An 18,169-nucleotide genomic window follows, 5' to 3' on the forward strand; every position below is an offset into this window, starting at 1 on the left:
AAGGGATTCACACTGAAGTTGTGTTTTACTAAGAATGCATTTTACTGAGAGGGGATTCAAAGTGAAGGTATATTTTACTGAGAAATCTTTTTACTGATAGGGGTTTCAAATTGCAGCTGTGTTTTACTGAAATAGAAATCAAACTGGTGGTGTGTTTCACTGAGAATACATTTTACTGAGAGGGGGTTAACAAGGAAGGTGCATCTAACTGAGAGGGGATTCACATTGAAGGTGTGTTTTACTGAGAGGGGATTCACACTGAAGGTGTGTTTTACTGATAAGTAATTAACGCTGAAGGTCTATTTTACTGAGAATGCATTTCACTGAGAGGGGTTTCACAGTGAAGTTGTGTTTTACTGAGAGGGGATTCACACTGAAGGTGTGTTTTACTGAGAGGGGATTCACACTGAAGGTGTGTTTTACTGATAAGTAATTCTCACTGAAGGTCTATTTTCCTGAGAATGCATTTCACTGAGAGGGGTTTCACAGTGAAGTTGTGTTTTACTGAGAGGGGATTCACACTGAAGGTGTGTTTTACTGAGAGGGGATTCACACTGAAGGTGTGTTTTACTGATAAGTAATTCACACTGAAGGTCTATTTTTCTGAGAATGCATTTTAGTGAGAGGGGATTCACACTGAAGGTGAGTTCTACTGAGAGGGGATTCACACTGAAGTTGTGTTTTACTAAGAATGCATTTTACTGAAAGGGGATTCAAAGTGAAGGTGTATTTTACTGAGAAATCATTTTACTGATAGAGGTTTCACATTGCAGGTGTGTTTTACTGAAGTGGAATTCAAACTGAATTTGTGTTTTACTGAGAATGCATTTTACTGAGAGGGGATTCACACTGAAGTTGTGTTTTACTAAGAATGCGTTTGACTGAAAGGGGATTCAAAGTGAAGGTGTATTTTACTGAGAAATCATTTTACTGATAGGGGTTTGAAATTGCAGGTGTGTTTTACTGAAGTGAAATTCAAACTGAAGGTGTGTTTTACTGAGACTGCATTTTACTAAGAGGGGATTCACACTGAAAGTGAGTTTTACTGAGAGGGGATTCACACTGAAGGTGAGTTTTACTGAGAGGGGATTCACACTGAAGGTGAGTTTTACTGAGAGGGGATTCACACTGAAGGTGTGTTTTACTGAGAGGGGATTCACACTGAAGGTGTGTTTTACAGAGAGGAAATTCACACTGAAGGTGTATTTTACTGAGAAGGGATTCACACTGAAGTTGTGTTTTACTAAGAATGCATTTTACTGAGAGGGGATTCAAAGTGAAGGTATATTTTACTGAGAAATCTTTTTACTGATAGGGGTTTCAAATTGCAGCTGTGTTTTACTGAAATAGAAATCAAACTGGTGGTGTGTTTCACTAAGAATACATTTTACTGAGAGGGGGTTAACAAGGAAGGTGCATCTAACTGAGAGGGGATTCACATTGAAGGTGTGTTTTACTGAGAGGGGATTCACACTGAAGGTGTGTTTTACTGAGAGGGGACTCACAGTGAAGGTGTGTGTTACTGAGGGGGATTCACACCGAAGGTGTGTTTTACTGAGAAGGAATTCACACTGAAGGTGTGTTTTACTGAGAGGGGATTCACACTGAAGGTGTATTTCAGTAAGAGGGGATTCACACTAAAGTTAGTTTTACTGACAGTGAATTCATACTGACGTGTGTTTTACTGAGAAGACATGAATTCTAAAGGAGTATTTTCCTGAGAATGCATGTCAGTGAGAGGGGATTCACATTGCAGGTGTGTTTTACTGAAGTGGAATTCAAACTGAAGGTGTGTTTTATTGAGAATGCATTTTACTGAGAGGGAAATTACAATGAAGGTGCATCTAACTGAGTGGGGATTCACATTGAAGTTGTGTTTTACTGAGAGGGGATTCACATTGCTGTGTTTTACTGAGAGGGGATTCACACTGAAGGTGTGTTTTACTGATAAGTAATTCACACTGAAGGTCTATTTTCCTGAAAATGCATTTCACTGAGAGGGGATTCACAGTGAAGTTGTGTTTTACTCAGAGGGGATTCACACTGAAGTTGTGTTTTACTGAGAGGGGATTCAAACTGAAGGGATATTTCACTAAGAGGGGATTCACACTAAAGGTAGTTTTACTGACAGGCAATTCATACTGATGTGTGTTTTACTGAGAAGACATAAATACTAAAGGAGTATTTTACCGAGAATGCATGTCAGTGAGAGGGGATTCACATTGCAGGTGTGTTTTACTGAAGTGGAATTCAATCTGAAGGTGTGTTTCACTGAGAATGCATTTTACTGATAGGGAATTTACAATGAAGATGCACATAAATGAGTGGGGATTCACACTGAAGTTGTGTTTTACTGAGAGGGGATTCATACTGAAGGTGTGTTTTACTGATAGGGGATTCACGCTGTTGTGTTTTGCTGAGAGGGGATTCACACTGAAGGTGTGTTTTACTGAGAGGGGATTCACACTGAAGGTGTGTTTTACTGAGAAGGGATTCACACTGAAGGTGTGTTTTACTGAGAGGGGATTCACATTGAATTTGTGTTTTACTGAGAAGGGATTCACACTAAAGGTGTGTTTTACTGAGAGGGGATTCACACTGAAGGTGTATTTCACTAAGAGGGGATTCACACTAAAGGTAGTTTTACTGACAGGGAATTCATACTGACGTGTGTTTTACTGAGAAGACATAAATACTAAAGGAGTATTTTACCGAGAATGCATGTCAGTGAGAGGGGATTCACATTGCAGGTGTGTTTTACTGAAGTGGAATTCAATCTGAAGGTGTGTTTTACTGAGAATGCATTTTACTGATAAGGAATTTACAATGAAGGTGCACATAAATGAGTGGGGATTCACACTGAAGTTGTGTTTTACTGAGAGGGGATTCACACTGAAGGTGTGTTTTACTGAGAGGAGATTCACATTGTTGTGTTTTACTGAGAGGGGATTCACACTGAAGGTGTGTTTTACTGATAAGTAATTCACACTGAAGGTCTATTTTCCTGAGAATGCATTTCACTGAGAGGGGATTCACAGTGAAGTTGTGTTTTACTCAGAGGGGATTCACACTGAAGTTGTGTTTTACTGAGAGGGGATTCAAACTGAAGGGATATTTCACTAAGAGGGGATTCACACTAAAGGTAGTTTTACTGACAGGGAATTCATACTGACGTGTGTTTTACTGAGAAGACATAAATACTAAAGGAGTATTTTACCGAGAATGCATGTCAGTGAGAGGGGATTCACATTGCAGGTGTGTTTTACTGAAGTGGAATTCAATCTGAAGGTGTGTTTCACTGAGAATGCATTTTACTGATAGGGAATTTACAATGAAGGTGCACATAAATGAGTGGGGATTCACACTGAAGTTGTGTTTTACTGAGAGGGGATTCACACTGAAGGTGTGTTTTACTGAGAGGGGATTCACATTGCTGTGTTTTACTGAGAGGGGATTCACACTGAAGGTGTGTTTTCTGATAAGTAATTCACACTGAAGGTCTATTTTCATGAGAATGCATTTCACTGAGAGGAGATTCACAGTGAAGTTGTGTTTTACTGAGAGGGGATTCACACTGAAGTTGTGTTTTACTGAGAGGGGATTCACACTGAGGGTGAGTTTTATTGAGTGGGGATTCACACTGAAGGTTTGTTTTACTGAGAGGGGATTCACACTGAAGGTGTGTTTCACTGAGAAGGGATTCACATTGTTGTGTTTTACTGAGAGGGGATTCACACTGAAGGTGTATTTTACTGATAAGTAATTCTCACTGAAGGTCTATTTTCCTGAGAATGCATTTCACTGAGAGGGGTTTCACAGTGAAGTTGTGTTTTACTGAGAGGGGATTCACACTGGAAGGTGTGTTTTACTGAGAGGGGATTCACACTGGAAGGTGTGTTTTACTGAGAGGGGATTCACACTGAAGTTTTGTTTTACTAAGAATGCATTTTACTGAAAGGGGATTGAAAGTGAAGGTGTATTTTACTGAGAAATCATTTTACTGATAGAGGTTTCATATTGCAGGTGTGTTTTACTGAAGTGGAATTCAAACTGAATGTGTGTTTTACTGAGAATGCATTTTACTGAGAGGGGATTCACACTGAAGTTGTGTTTTACTAAGAATGCGTTTGACTGAAAGGGGATTCAAAGTGAAGGTGTATTTTACTGAGAAATCATTTTACTGATAGGGGTTTCACATTGCAGGTGTGTTTTACTGAAGTGAAATTCAAACTGAAGGTGTGTTTTACTGAGACTGCATTTTACTGAGAGGGGATTCACACTGAAAGTGAGTTTTACTGAGAGGGGATTCACACTGAAGGTGAGTTTTACTGAGAGGGGATTCACACTGAAGGTGAGTTTTACTGAGAGGGGATTCACACTGAAGGTGTGTTTTACTGAGAGGGGATTCACACTGAAGGTGTGTTTTACAGAGAGGAAATTCACACTGAAGGTGTATTTTACTGAGAAGGGATTCACACTGAAGTTGTGTTTTACTAAGAATGCATTTTACTGAGAGGGGATTCAAAGTGAAGGTATATTTTACTGAGAAATCTTTTTACTGATAGGGGTTTCAAATTGCAGCTGTGTTTTACTGAAATAGAAATCAAACTGGTGGTGTGTTTCACTGAGAATACATTTTACTGAGAGGGGGTTAACAAGGAAGGTGCATCTAACTGAGAGGGGATTCACATTGAAGGTGTGTTTTACTGAGAGGGGATTCACACTGAAGGTGTGTTTTACTGAGAGGGGACTCACAGTGAAGGTGTGTGTTACTGAGGGGGATTCACACCGAAGGTGTGTTTTACTGAGAAGGAATTCACACTGAAGGTGTGTTTTACTGAGAGGGGATTCACACTGAAGGTGTATTTCAGTAAGAGGGGATTCACACTAAAGTTAGTTTTACTGACAGTGAATTCATACTGACGTGTGTTTTACTGAGAAGACATGAATTCTAAAGGAGTATTTTCCTGAGAATGCATGTCAGTGAGAGGGGATTCACATTGCAGGTGTGTTTTACTGAAGTGGAATTCAAACTGAAGGTGTGTTTTATTGAGAATGCATTTTACTGAGAGGGAAATTACAATGAAGGTGCATCTAACTGAGTGGGGATTCACATTGAAGTTGTGTTTTACTGAGAGGGGATTCACATTGCTGTGTTTTACTGAGAGGGGATTCACACTGAAGGTGTGTTTTACTGATAAGTAATTCACACTGAAGGTCTATTTTCCTGAAAATGCATTTCACTGAGAGGGGATTCACAGTGAAGTTGTGTTTTACTCAGAGGGGATTCACACTGAAGTTGTGTTTTACTGAGAGGGGATTCAAACTGAAGGGATATTTCACTAAGAGGGGATTCACACTAAAGGTAGTTTTACTGACAGGCAATTCATACTGATGTGTGTTTTACTGAGAAGACATAAATACTAAAGGAGTATTTTACCGAGAATGCATGTCAGTGAGAGGGGATTCACATTGCAGGTGTGTTTTACTGAAGTGGAATTCAATCTGAAGGTGTGTTTCACTGAGAATGCATTTTACTGATAGGGAATTTACAATGAAGATGCACATAAATGAGTGGGGATTCACACTGAAGTTGTGTTTTACTGAGAGGGGATTCATACTGAAGGTGTGTTTTACTGATAGGGGATTCACGCTGTTGTGTTTTGCTGAGAGGGGATTCACACTGAAGGTGTGTTTTACTGAGAGGGGATTCACACTGAAGGTGTGTTTTACTGAGAAGGGATTCACACTGAAGGTGTGTTTTACTGAGAGGGGATTCACATTGAATTTGTGTTTTACTGAGAAGGGATTCACACTAAAGGTGTGTTTTACTGAGAGGGGATTCACACTGAAGGTGTATTTCACTAAGAGGGGATTCACACTAAAGGTAGTTTTACTGACAGGGAATTCATACTGACGTGTGTTTTACTGAGAAGACATAAATACTAAAGGAGTATTTTACCGAGAATGCATGTCAGTGAGAGGGGATTCACATTGCAGGTGTGTTTTACTGAAGTGGAATTCAATCTGAAGGTGTGTTTTACTGAGAATGCATTTTACTGATAAGGAATTTACAATGAAGGTGCACATAAATGAGTGGGGATTCACACTGAAGTTGTGTTTTACTGAGAGGGGATTCACACTGAAGGTGTGTTTTACTGAGAGGGGATTCACATTGTTGTGTTTTACTGAGAGGGGATTCACACTGAAGGTGTGTTTTACTGATAAGTAATTCACACTGAAGCTCTATTTTCCTGAGAATGCATTTCACTGAGAGGGGATTCACAGTGAAGTTGTGTTTTACTCAGAGGGGATTCACACTGAAGTTGTGTTTTACTGAGAGGGGATTCAAACTGAAGGGATATTTCACTAAGAGGGGATTCACACTAAAGGTAGTTTTACTGACAGGGAATTCATACTGACGTGTGTTTTACTGAGAAGACATAAATACTAAAGGAGTATTTTACCGAGAATGCATGTCAGTGAGAGGGGATTCACATTGCAGGTGTGTTTTACTGAAGTGGAATTCAATCTGAAGGTGTGTTTCACTGAGAATGCATTTTACTGATAGGGAATTTACAATGAAGGTGCACATAAATGAGTGGGGATTCACACTGAAGTTGTGTTTTACTGAGAGGGGATTCACACTGAAGGTGTGTTTTACTGAGAGGGGATTCACATTGCTGTGTTTTACTGAGAGGGGATTCACACTGAAGGTGTGTTTTCTGATAAGTAATTCACACTGAAGGTCTATTTTCATGAGAATGCATTTCACTGAGAGGAGATTCACAGTGAAGTTGTGTTTTACTGAGAGGGGATTCACACTGAAGTTGTGTTTTACTGAGAGGGGATTCACACTGAGGGTGAGTTTTATTGAGTGGGGATTCACACTGAAGGTTTGTTTTACTGAGAGGGGATTCACACTGAAGGTGTGTTTCACTGAGAAGGGATTCACATTGTTGTGTTTTACTGAGAGGGGATTCACACTGAAGGTGTATTTTACTGATAAGTAATTCTCACTGAAGGTCTATTTTCCTGAGAATGCATTTCACTGAGAGGGGTTTCACAGTGAAGTTGTGTTTTACTGAGAGGGGATTCACACTGGAAGGTGTGTTTTACTGAGAGGGGATTCACACTGGAAGGTGTGTTTTACTGAGAGGGGATTCACACTGAAGTTTTGTTTTACTAAGAATGCATTTTACTGAAAGGGGATTGAAAGTGAAGGTGTATTTTACTGAGAAATCATTTTACTGATAGAGGTTTCATATTGCAGGTGTGTTTTACTGAAGTGGAATTCAAACTGAATGTGTGTTTTACTGAGAATGCATTTTACTGAGAGGGGATTCACACTGAAGTTGTGTTTTACTAAGAATGCGTTTGACTGAAAGGGGATTCAAAGTGAAGGTGTATTTTACTGAGAAATCATTTTACTGATAGGGGTTTCACATTGCAGGTGTGTTTTACTGAAGTGAAATTCAAACTGAAGGTGTGTTTTACTGAGACTGCATTTTACTGAGAGGGGATTCACACTGAAAGTGAGTTTTACTGAGAGGGGATTCACACTGAAGGTGAGTTTTACTGAGAGGGGATTCACACTGAAGGTGAGTTTTACTGAGAGGGGATTCACACTGAAGGTGTGTTTTACTGAGAGGGGATTCACACTGAAGGTGTGTTTTACAGAGAGGAAATTCACACTGAAGGTGTATTTTACTGAGAAGGGATTCACACTGAAGTTGTGTTTTACTAAGAATGCATTTTACTGAGAGGGGATTCAAAGTGAAGGTATATTTTACTGAGAAATCTTTTTACTGATAGGGGTTTCAAATTGCAGCTGTGTTTTACTGAAATAGAAATCAAACTGGTGGTGTGTTTCACTGAGAATACATTTTACTGAGAGGGGGTTAACAAGGAAGGTGCATCTAACTGAGAGGGGATTCACATTGAAGGTGTGTTTTACTGAGAGGGGATTCACACTGAAGGTGTGTTTTACTGAGAGGGGACTCACAGTGAAGGTGTGTGTTACTGAGGGGGATTCACACCGAAGGTGTGTTTTACTGAGAAGGAATTCACACTGAAGGTGTGTTTTACTGAGAGGGGATTCACACTGAAGGTGTATTTCAGTAAGAGGGGATTCACACTAAAGTTAGTTTTACTGACAGTGAATTCATACTGACGTGTGTTTTACTGAGAAGACATGAATTCTAAAGGAGTATTTTCCTGAGAATGCATGTCAGTGAGAGGGGATTCACATTGCAGGTGTGTTTTACTGAAGTGGAATTCAAACTGAAGGTGTGTTTTATTGAGAATGCATTTTACTGAGAGGGAAATTACAATGAAGGTGCATCTAACTGAGTGGGGATTCACATTGAAGTTGTGTTTTACTGAGAGGGGATTCACATTGCTGTGTTTTACTGAGAGGGGATTCACACTGAAGGTGTGTTTTACTGATAAGTAATTCACACTGAAGGTCTATTTTCCTGAAAATGCATTTCACTGAGAGGGGATTCACAGTGAAGTTGTGTTTTACTCAGAGGGGATTCACACTGAAGTTGTGTTTTACTGAGAGGGGATTCAAACTGAAGGGATATTTCACTAAGAGGGGATTCACACTAAAGGTAGTTTTACTGACAGGCAATTCATACTGATGTGTGTTTTACTGAGAAGACATAAATACTAAAGGAGTATTTTACCGAGAATGCATGTCAGTGAGAGGGGATTCACATTGCAGGTGTGTTTTACTGAAGTGGAATTCAATCTGAAGGTGTGTTTCACTGAGAATGCATTTTACTGATAGGGAATTTACAATGAAGATGCACATAAATGAGTGGGGATTCACACTGAAGTTGTGTTTTACTGAGAGGGGATTCATACTGAAGGTGTGTTTTACTGATAGGGGATTCACGCTGTTGTGTTTTGCTGAGAGGGGATTCACACTGAAGGTGTGTTTTACTGAGAGGGGATTCACACTGAAGGTGTGTTTTACTGAGAAGGGATTCACACTGAAGGTGTGTTTTACTGAGAGGGGATTCACATTGAATTTGTGTTTTACTGAGAAGGGATTCACACTAAAGGTGTGTTTTACTGAGAGGGGATTCACACTGAAGGTGTATTTCACTAAGAGGGGATTCACACTAAAGGTAGTTTTACTGACAGGGAATTCATACTGACGTGTGTTTTACTGAGAAGACATAAATACTAAAGGAGTATTTTACCGAGAATGCATGTCAGTGAGAGGGGATTCACATTGCAGGTGTGTTTTACTGAAGTGGAATTCAATCTGAAGGTGTGTTTTACTGAGAATGCATTTTACTGATAAGGAATTTACAATGAAGGTGCACATAAATGAGTGGGGATTCACACTGAAGTTGTGTTTTACTGAGAGGGGATTCACACTGAAGGTGTGTTTTACTGAGAGGAGATTCACATTGTTGTGTTTTACTGAGAGGGGATTCACACTGAAGGTGTGTTTTACTGATAAGTAATTCACACTGAAGGTCTATTTTCCTGAGAATGCATTTCACTGAGAGGGGATTCACAGTGAAGTTGTGTTTTACTCAGAGGGGATTCACACTGAAGTTGTGTTTTACTGAGAGGGGATTCAAACTGAAGGGATATTTCACTAAGAGGGGATTCACACTAAAGGTAGTTTTACTGACAGGGAATTCATACTGACGTGTGTTTTACTGAGAAGACATAAATACTAAAGGAGTATTTTACCGAGAATGCATGTCAGTGAGAGGGGATTCACATTGCAGGTGTGTTTTACTGAAGTGGAATTCAATCTGAAGGTGTGTTTCACTGAGAATGCATTTTACTGATAGGGAATTTACAATGAAGGTGCACATAAATGAGTGGGGATTCACACTGAAGTTGTGTTTTACTGAGAGGGGATTCACACTGAAGGTGTGTTTTACTGAGAGGGGATTCACATTGCTGTGTTTTACTGAGAGGGGATTCACACTGAAGGTGTGTTTTCTGATAAGTAATTCACACTGAAGGTCTATTTTCATGAGAATGCATTTCACTGAGAGGAGATTCACAGTGAAGTTGTGTTTTACTGAGAGGGGATTCACACTGAAGTTGTGTTTTACTGAGAGGGGATTCACACTGAGGGTGAGTTTTATTGAGTGGGGATTCACACTGAAGGTTTGTTTTACTGAGAGGGGATTCACACTGAAGGTGTGTTTCACTGAGAAGGGATTCACATTGTTGTGTTTTACTGAGAGGGGATTCACACTGAAGGTGTATTTTACTGATAAGTAATTCTCACTGAAGGTCTATTTTCCTGAGAATGCATTTCACTGAGAGGGGTTTCACAGTGAAGTTGTGTTTTACTGAGAGGGGATTCACACTGGAAGGTGTGTTTTACTGAGAGGGGATTCACACTGGAAGGTGTGTTTTACTGAGAGGGGATTCACACTGAAGTTTTGTTTTACTAAGAATGCATTTTACTGAAAGGGGATTGAAAGTGAAGGTGTATTTTACTGAGAAATCATTTTACTGATAGAGGTTTCATATTGCAGGTGTGTTTTACTGAAGTGGAATTCAAACTGAATGTGTGTTTTACTGAGAATGCATTTTACTGAGAGGGGATTCACACTGAAGTTGTGTTTTACTAAGAATGCGTTTGACTGAAAGGGGATTCAAAGTGAAGGTGTATTTTACTGAGAAATCATTTTACTGATAGGGGTTTCACATTGCAGGTGTGTTTTACTGAAGTGAAATTCAAACTGAAGGTGTGTTTTACTGAGACTGCATTTTACTGAGAGGGGATTCACACTGAAAGTGAGTTTTACTGAGAGGGGATTCACACTGAAGGTGAGTTTTACTGAGAGGGGATTCACACTGAAGGTGAGTTTTACTGAGAGGGGATTCACACTGAAGGTGTGTTTTACTGAGAGGGGATTCACACTGAAGGTGTGTTTTACAGAGAGGAAATTCACACTGAAGGTGTATTTTACTGAGAAGGGATTCACACTGAAGTTGTGTTTTACTAAGAATGCATTTTACTGAGAGGGGATTCAAAGTGAAGGTATATTTTACTGAGAAATCTTTTTACTGATAGGGGTTTCAAATTGCAGCTGTGTTTTACTGAAATAGAAATCAAACTGGTGGTGTGTTTCACTGAGAATACATTTTACTGAGAGGGGGTTAACAAGGAAGGTGCATCTAACTGAGAGGGGATTCACATTGAAGGTGTGTTTTACTGAGAGGGGATTCACACTGAAGGTGTGTTTTACTGAGAGGGGACTCACAGTGAAGGTGTGTGTTACTGAGGGGGATTCACACCGAAGGTGTGTTTTACTGAGAAGGAATTCACACTGAAGGTGTGTTTTACTGAGAGGGGATTCACACTGAAGGTGTATTTCAGTAAGAGGGGATTCACACTAAAGTTAGTTTTACTGACAGTGAATTCATACTGACGTGTGTTTTACTGAGAAGACATGAATTCTAAAGGAGTATTTTCCTGAGAATGCATGTCAGTGAGAGGGGATTCACATTGCAGGTGTGTTTTACTGAAGTGGAATTCAAACTGAAGGTGTGTTTTATTGAGAATGCATTTTACTGAGAGGGAAATTACAATGAAGGTGCATCTAACTGAGTGGGGATTCACATTGAAGTTGTGTTTTACTGAGAGGGGATTCACATTGCTGTGTTTTACTGAGAGGGGATTCACACTGAAGGTGTGTTTTACTGATAAGTAATTCACACTGAAGGTCTATTTTCCTGAAAATGCATTTCACTGAGAGGGGATTCACAGTGAAGTTGTGTTTTACTCAGAGGGGATTCACACTGAAGTTGTGTTTTACTGAGAGGGGATTCAAACTGAAGGGATATTTCACTAAGAGGGGATTCACACTAAAGGTAGTTTTACTGACAGGCAATTCATACTGATGTGTGTTTTACTGAGAAGACATAAATACTAAAGGAGTATTTTACCGAGAATGCATGTCAGTGAGAGGGGATTCACATTGCAGGTGTGTTTTACTGAAGTGGAATTCAATCTGAAGGTGTGTTTCACTGAGAATGCATTTTACTGATAGGGAATTTACAATGAAGATGCACATAAATGAGTGGGGATTCACACTGAAGTTGTGTTTTACTGAGAGGGGATTCATACTGAAGGTGTGTTTTACTGATAGGGGATTCACGCTGTTGTGTTTTGCTGAGAGGGGATTCACACTGAAGGTGTGTTTTACTGAGAGGGGATTCACACTGAAGGTGTGTTTTACTGAGAAGGGATTCACACTGAAGGTGTGTTTTACTGAGAGGGGATTCACATTGAATTTGTGTTTTACTGAGAAGGGATTCACACTAAAGGTGTGTTTTACTGAGAGGGGATTCACACTGAAGGTGTATTTCACTAAGAGGGGATTCACACTAAAGGTAGTTTTACTGACAGGGAATTCATACTGACGTGTGTTTTACTGAGAAGACATAAATACTAAAGGAGTATTTTACCGAGAATGCATGTCAGTGAGAGGGGATTCACATTGCAGGTGTGTTTTACTGAAGTGGAATTCAATCTGAAGGTGTGTTTTACTGAGAATGCATTTTACTGATAAGGAATTTACAATGAAGGTGCACATAAATGAGTGGGGATTCACACTGAAGTTGTGTTTTACTGAGAGGGGATTCACACTGAAGGTGTGTTTTACTGAGAGGGGATTCACATTGTTGTGTTTTACTGAGAGGGGATTCACACTGAAGGTGTGTTTTACTGATAAGTAATTCACACTGAAGCTCTATTTTCCTGAGAATGCATTTCACTGAGAGGGGATTCACAGTGAAGTTGTGTTTTACTCAGAGGGGATTCACACTGAAGTTGTGTTTTACTGAGAGGGGATTCAAACTGAAGGGATATTTCACTAAGAGGGGATTCACACTAAAGGTAGTTTTACTGACAGGGAATTCATACTGACGTGTGTTTTACTGAGAAGACATAAATACTAAAGGAGTATTTTACCGAGAATGCATGTCAGTGAGAGGGGATTCACATTGCAGGTGTGTTTTACTGAAGTGGAATTCAATCTGAAGGTGTGTTTCACTGAGAATGCATTTTACTGATAGGGAATTTACAATGAAGGTGCACATAAATGAGTGGGGATTCACACTGAAGTTGTGTTTTACTGAGAGGGGATTCACACTGAAGGTGTGTTTTACTGAGAGGGGATTCACATTGCTGTGTTTTACTGAGAGGGGATTCACACTGAAGGTGTGTTTTCTGATAAGTAATTCACACTGAAGGTCTATTTTCATGAGAATGCATTTCACTGAGAGGAGATTCACAGTGAAGTTGTGTTTTACTGAGAGGGGATTCACACTGAAGTTGTGTTTTACTGAGAGGGGATTCACACTGAGGGTGAGTTTTATTGAGTGGGGATTCACACTGAAGGTTTGTTTTACTGAGAGGGGATTCACACTGAAGGTGTGTTTCACTGAGAAGGGATTCACATTGTTGTGTTTTACTGAGAGGGGATTCACACTGAAGGTGTATTTTACTGATAAGTAATTCTCACTGAAGGTCTATTTTCCTGAGAATGCATTTCACTGAGAGGGGTTTCACAGTGAAGTTGTGTTTTACTGAGAGGGGATTCACACTGGAAGGTGTGTTTTACTGAGAGGGGATTCACACTGGAAGGTGTGTTTTACTGAGAGGGGATTCACACTGAAGTTTTGTTTTACTAAGAATGCATTTTACTGAAAGGGGATTGAAAGTGAAGGTGTATTTTACTGAGAAATCATTTTACTGATAGAGGTTTCATATTGCAGGTGTGTTTTACTGAAGTGGAATTCAAACTGAATGTGTGTTTTACTGAGAATGCATTTTACTGAGAGGGGATTCACACTGAAGTTGTGTTTTACTAAGAATGCGTTTGACTGAAAGGGGATTCAAAGTGAAGGTGTATTTTACTGAGAAATCATTTTACTGATAGGGGTTTCACATTGCAGGTGTGTTTTACTGAAGTGAAATTCAAACTGAAGGTGTGTTTTACTGAGACTGCATTTTACTGAGAGGGGATTCACACTGAAAGTGAGTTTTACTGAGAGGGGATTCACACTGAAGGTGAGTTTTACTGAGAGGGGATTCACACTGAAGGTGAGTTTTACTGAGAGGGGATTCACACTGAAGGTGTGTTTTACTGAGAGGGGATTCACACTGAAGGTGTGTTTTACAGAGAGGAAATTCACACTGAAGGTGTATTTTACTGAGAAGGGATTCACACTGAAGTTGTGTTTTACTAAGAATGCATTTTACTGAGAGGGGATTCAAAGTGAAGGTATATTTTACTGAGAAATCTTTTTACTGATAGGGGTTTCAAATTGCAGCTGTGTTTTACTGAAATAGAAATCAAACTGGTGGTGTGTTTCACTGAGAATACATTTTACTGAGAGGGGGTTAACAAGGAAGGTGCATCTAACTGAGAGGGGATTCACATTGAAGGTGTGTTTTACTGAGAGGGGATTCACACTGAAGGTGTGTTTTACTGATAAGTAATTAACGCTGAAGGTCTATTTTACTGAGAATGCATTTCACTGAGAGGGGTTTCACAGTGAAGTTGTGTTTTACTGAGAGGGGATTCACACTGAAGGTGTGTTTTACTGAGAGGGGATTCACACTGAAGGTGTGTTTTACTGATAAGTAATTCTCACTGAAGGTCTATTTTCCTGAGAATGCATTTCACTGAGAGGGGTTTCACAGTGAAGTTGTGTTTTACTGAGAGGGGATTCACACTGAAGGTGTGTTTTACTGAGAGGGGATTCACACTGAAGGTGTGTTTTACTGATAAGTAATTCACACTGAAGGTCTATTTTTCTGAGAATGCATTTTAGTGAGAGGGGATTCACACTGAAGGTGAGTTCTACTGAGAGGGGATTCACACTGAAGTTGTGTTTTACTAAGAATGCATTTTACTGAAAGGGGATTCAAAGTGAAGGTGTATTTTACTGAGAAATCATTTTACTGATAGAGGTTTCACATTGCAGGTGTGTTTTACTGAAGTGGAATTCAAACTGAATTTGTGTTTTACTGAGAATGCATTTTACTGAGAGGGGATTCACACTGAAGTTGTGTTTTACTAAGAATGCGTTTGACTGAAAGGGGATTCAAAGTGAAGGTGTATTTTACTGAGAAATCATTTTACTGATAGGGGTTTGAAATTGCAGGTGTGTTTTACTGAAGTGAAATTCAAACTGAAGGTGTGTTTTACTGAGACTGCATTTTACTAAGAGGGGATTCACACTGAAAGTGAGTTTTACTGAGAGGGGATTCACACTGAAGGTGAGTTTTACTGAGAGGGGATTCACACTGAAGGTGAGTTTTACTGAGAGGGGATTCACACTGAAGGTGTGTTTTACTGAGAGGGGATTCACACTGAAGGTGTGTTTTACAGAGAGGAAATTCACACTGAAGGTGTATTTTACTGAGAAGGGATTCACACTGAAGTTGTGTTTTACTAAGAATGCATTTTACTGAGAGGGGATTCAAAGTGAAGGTATATTTTACTGAGAAATCTTTTTACTGATAGGGGTTTCAAATTGCAGCTGTGTTTTACTGAAATAGAAATCAAACTGGTGGTGTGTTTCACTAAGAATACATTTTACTGAGAGGGGGTTAACAAGGAAGGTGCATCTAACTGAGAGGGGATTCACATTGAAGGTGTGTTTTACTGAGAGGGGATTCACACTGAAGGTGTGTTTTACTGAGAGGGGACTCACAGTGAAGGTGTGTGTTACAGATAAGTAATTCACACTGAAGGTCTATTTTCCTGAGAATGCCTTTTAGTCAGAGGGGATTCACACTGAAGGTGAGTTTTACTGAGAGGGATCTCACACTGAAGGTGAGTTTTACTGAGAGGGGATTCACACTGAATGTGCATTTTACTGAGAGAGGATTCACACTGACGGTGTGTTTTACTGAGAGAGGATTCACACTGTAGGTGTGTTTTACTGAGAAAGGATTCACACTGAAGGTGTGTTTTACTGAGGGGGATTCACACTGAAGGTGTGTTTTACTCAGAAGGAATTCACACTGAAGGTGTGTTTTACTGAGAGGGGATTCACACTGAAGGTGTGTTTTACTGATCAGTAATTCACACTGAAGGTCTATTTTCCTGTGAATGCATTTCACTGAGAGGGGATTCACAGTGAAGTTGTTTTTTACTGAGAGGGGATTCACACTGAAGTTGTGTTTTACTGAGAGGGGATTCGCACTGAAGGTGTATTATACTAAGAGGGGATTCACACTAAAGGTAGTTTTACTGACAGGGAATTCATACTGACGTGTGTTTTACTGAGAAGACATAAATACTAAGGGAGTATTTTACCGAGAATGCATGTCAGTGAGAGGGGATTCATATTGCAGGTGTGTTTTACTGAAGTGGAATTGAATCTGAAGGTGTGTTTCACTGAGAATGCATTTTACTGATAGGGAATTTACAATGAAGGTGCACATAAATCAGTGGGGATTCACACTGAAGTTGTGTTTTACTGAGAGGGGATTCACACTGAAGGTGTGTTTCACTGAGAGGGGATTCACATTGTTGTGTTTTACTGAGAGGGGATTCACACTGAAGGTGTGTTTTACTGATAAGTAATTCTCACTGAAGGTCTATTTTCCTGAGAATGCATTTCACTGAGAGGGGTTTCACAGTGAAGTTGTGTTTTACTGAGAGGGGATTCACACTGAAGGTGTGTTTTACTGAGAGGGGATTCACACTGAAGGTGTGTTTTACTGATAAGTAATTCACACTGAAGGTCTATTTTCCTGAGAATGCATTTTAGTGAGAGGGGATTCACACTGAAGGTGAGTTCTACTGAGAGGGGATTCACACTGAAGTTGTGTTTTACTAAGAATGCATTTTACTGAAAGGGGATTCAAAGTGAAGGTGTATTTTACTGAGAAATCATTTTACTGATAGGGGTTTCACATTGCAGGTGTGTTTTACTGAAGTGGAATTCAAACTGAATGTGTGTTTTACTGAGAATGCATTTTACTGAGAGGGGATTCACACTGAAGTTGTGTTTTACTAAGAATGCGTTTGACTGAAAGGGGATTCAAAGTGAAGGTGTATTTTACTGAGAAATCATTTTACTGATAGGGGTTTCACATTGCAGGTGTGTTTTACTGAAGTGAAATTCAAACTGAAGGTGTGTTTTACTGAGAATGCATTTTACTGAGAGGGGATTCACACTGAAAGTGAGTTTTACTGAGAGGGGATTCACACTGAAGGTGAGTTTTACTGAGAGGGGATTCACACTGAAGGTGAGTTTTACTGAGAGGGGATTCACACTGAAGGTGTGTTTTACTGAGAGGGGATTCACACTGAAGGTGTGTTTTACAGAGAGGAAATTCACACTGAAGGTGTATTTTACTGAGAAGGGATTCACACTGAAGTTGTGTTTTACTAAGAATGCATTTTACTGAGAGGGGATTCAAAGTGAAGGTATATTTTACTGAGAAATCTTTTTACTGATAGGGGTTTCAAATTGCAGCTGTGTTTTACTGAAATAGAAATCAAACTGGTGGTGTGTTTCACTGAGAATACATTTTACTGAGAGGGAGTTAACAAGGAAGGTGCATCTAACTGACAGGGGATTCACATTGAAGGTGTGTTTTACTGAGAGGGGATTCACACTGAAGGTGTGTTTTACTGATAAGTAATTAACGCTGAAGGTCTATTTTACTGAGAATGCATGTCAGTGAAAGAGGATTCACAGTGAAGGTGTGTTTTACTGAGAGGGGATTCACACTGAAGGTGTGTTTTACTGAGAGGGGACTCACAGTGAAGGTGTGTGTTACAGATAAGTAATTCACACTGAAGGTCTATTTTGCTGAGAATGCATTTTAGTCAGAGGGGATTCACACTGAAGGTGTGTTTTACTGAGAGGAATCTCACACTGAAGGTGAGTTTTACTGAGAGGGGATTCACACTGAATGTGCATTTTACTGAGAGAGGATTCACACTGACGGTGTGTTTTACTGAGAGAGGATTCACACTGATGGTGTGTTTTACTGAGAAAGGATTCACACTGAAGGTGTGTTTTGCTGAGGGGGATTCACACTGAAGGTGTGTTTTACTCAGAAGGAATTCACACTGAAGGTGTGTTTTACTGAGAGGGGATTCACACTGAAGGTGTGTTTTACTGATCAGTAATTCACACTGAA

The sequence above is a fragment of the Mobula birostris genome, chromosome 8 (assembly GCF_030028105.1).
Source record: "Mobula birostris isolate sMobBir1 chromosome 8, sMobBir1.hap1, whole genome shotgun sequence".
NCBI classification, from domain to species: Eukaryota; Metazoa; Chordata; class Chondrichthyes; order Myliobatiformes; family Myliobatidae; genus Mobula; species Mobula birostris.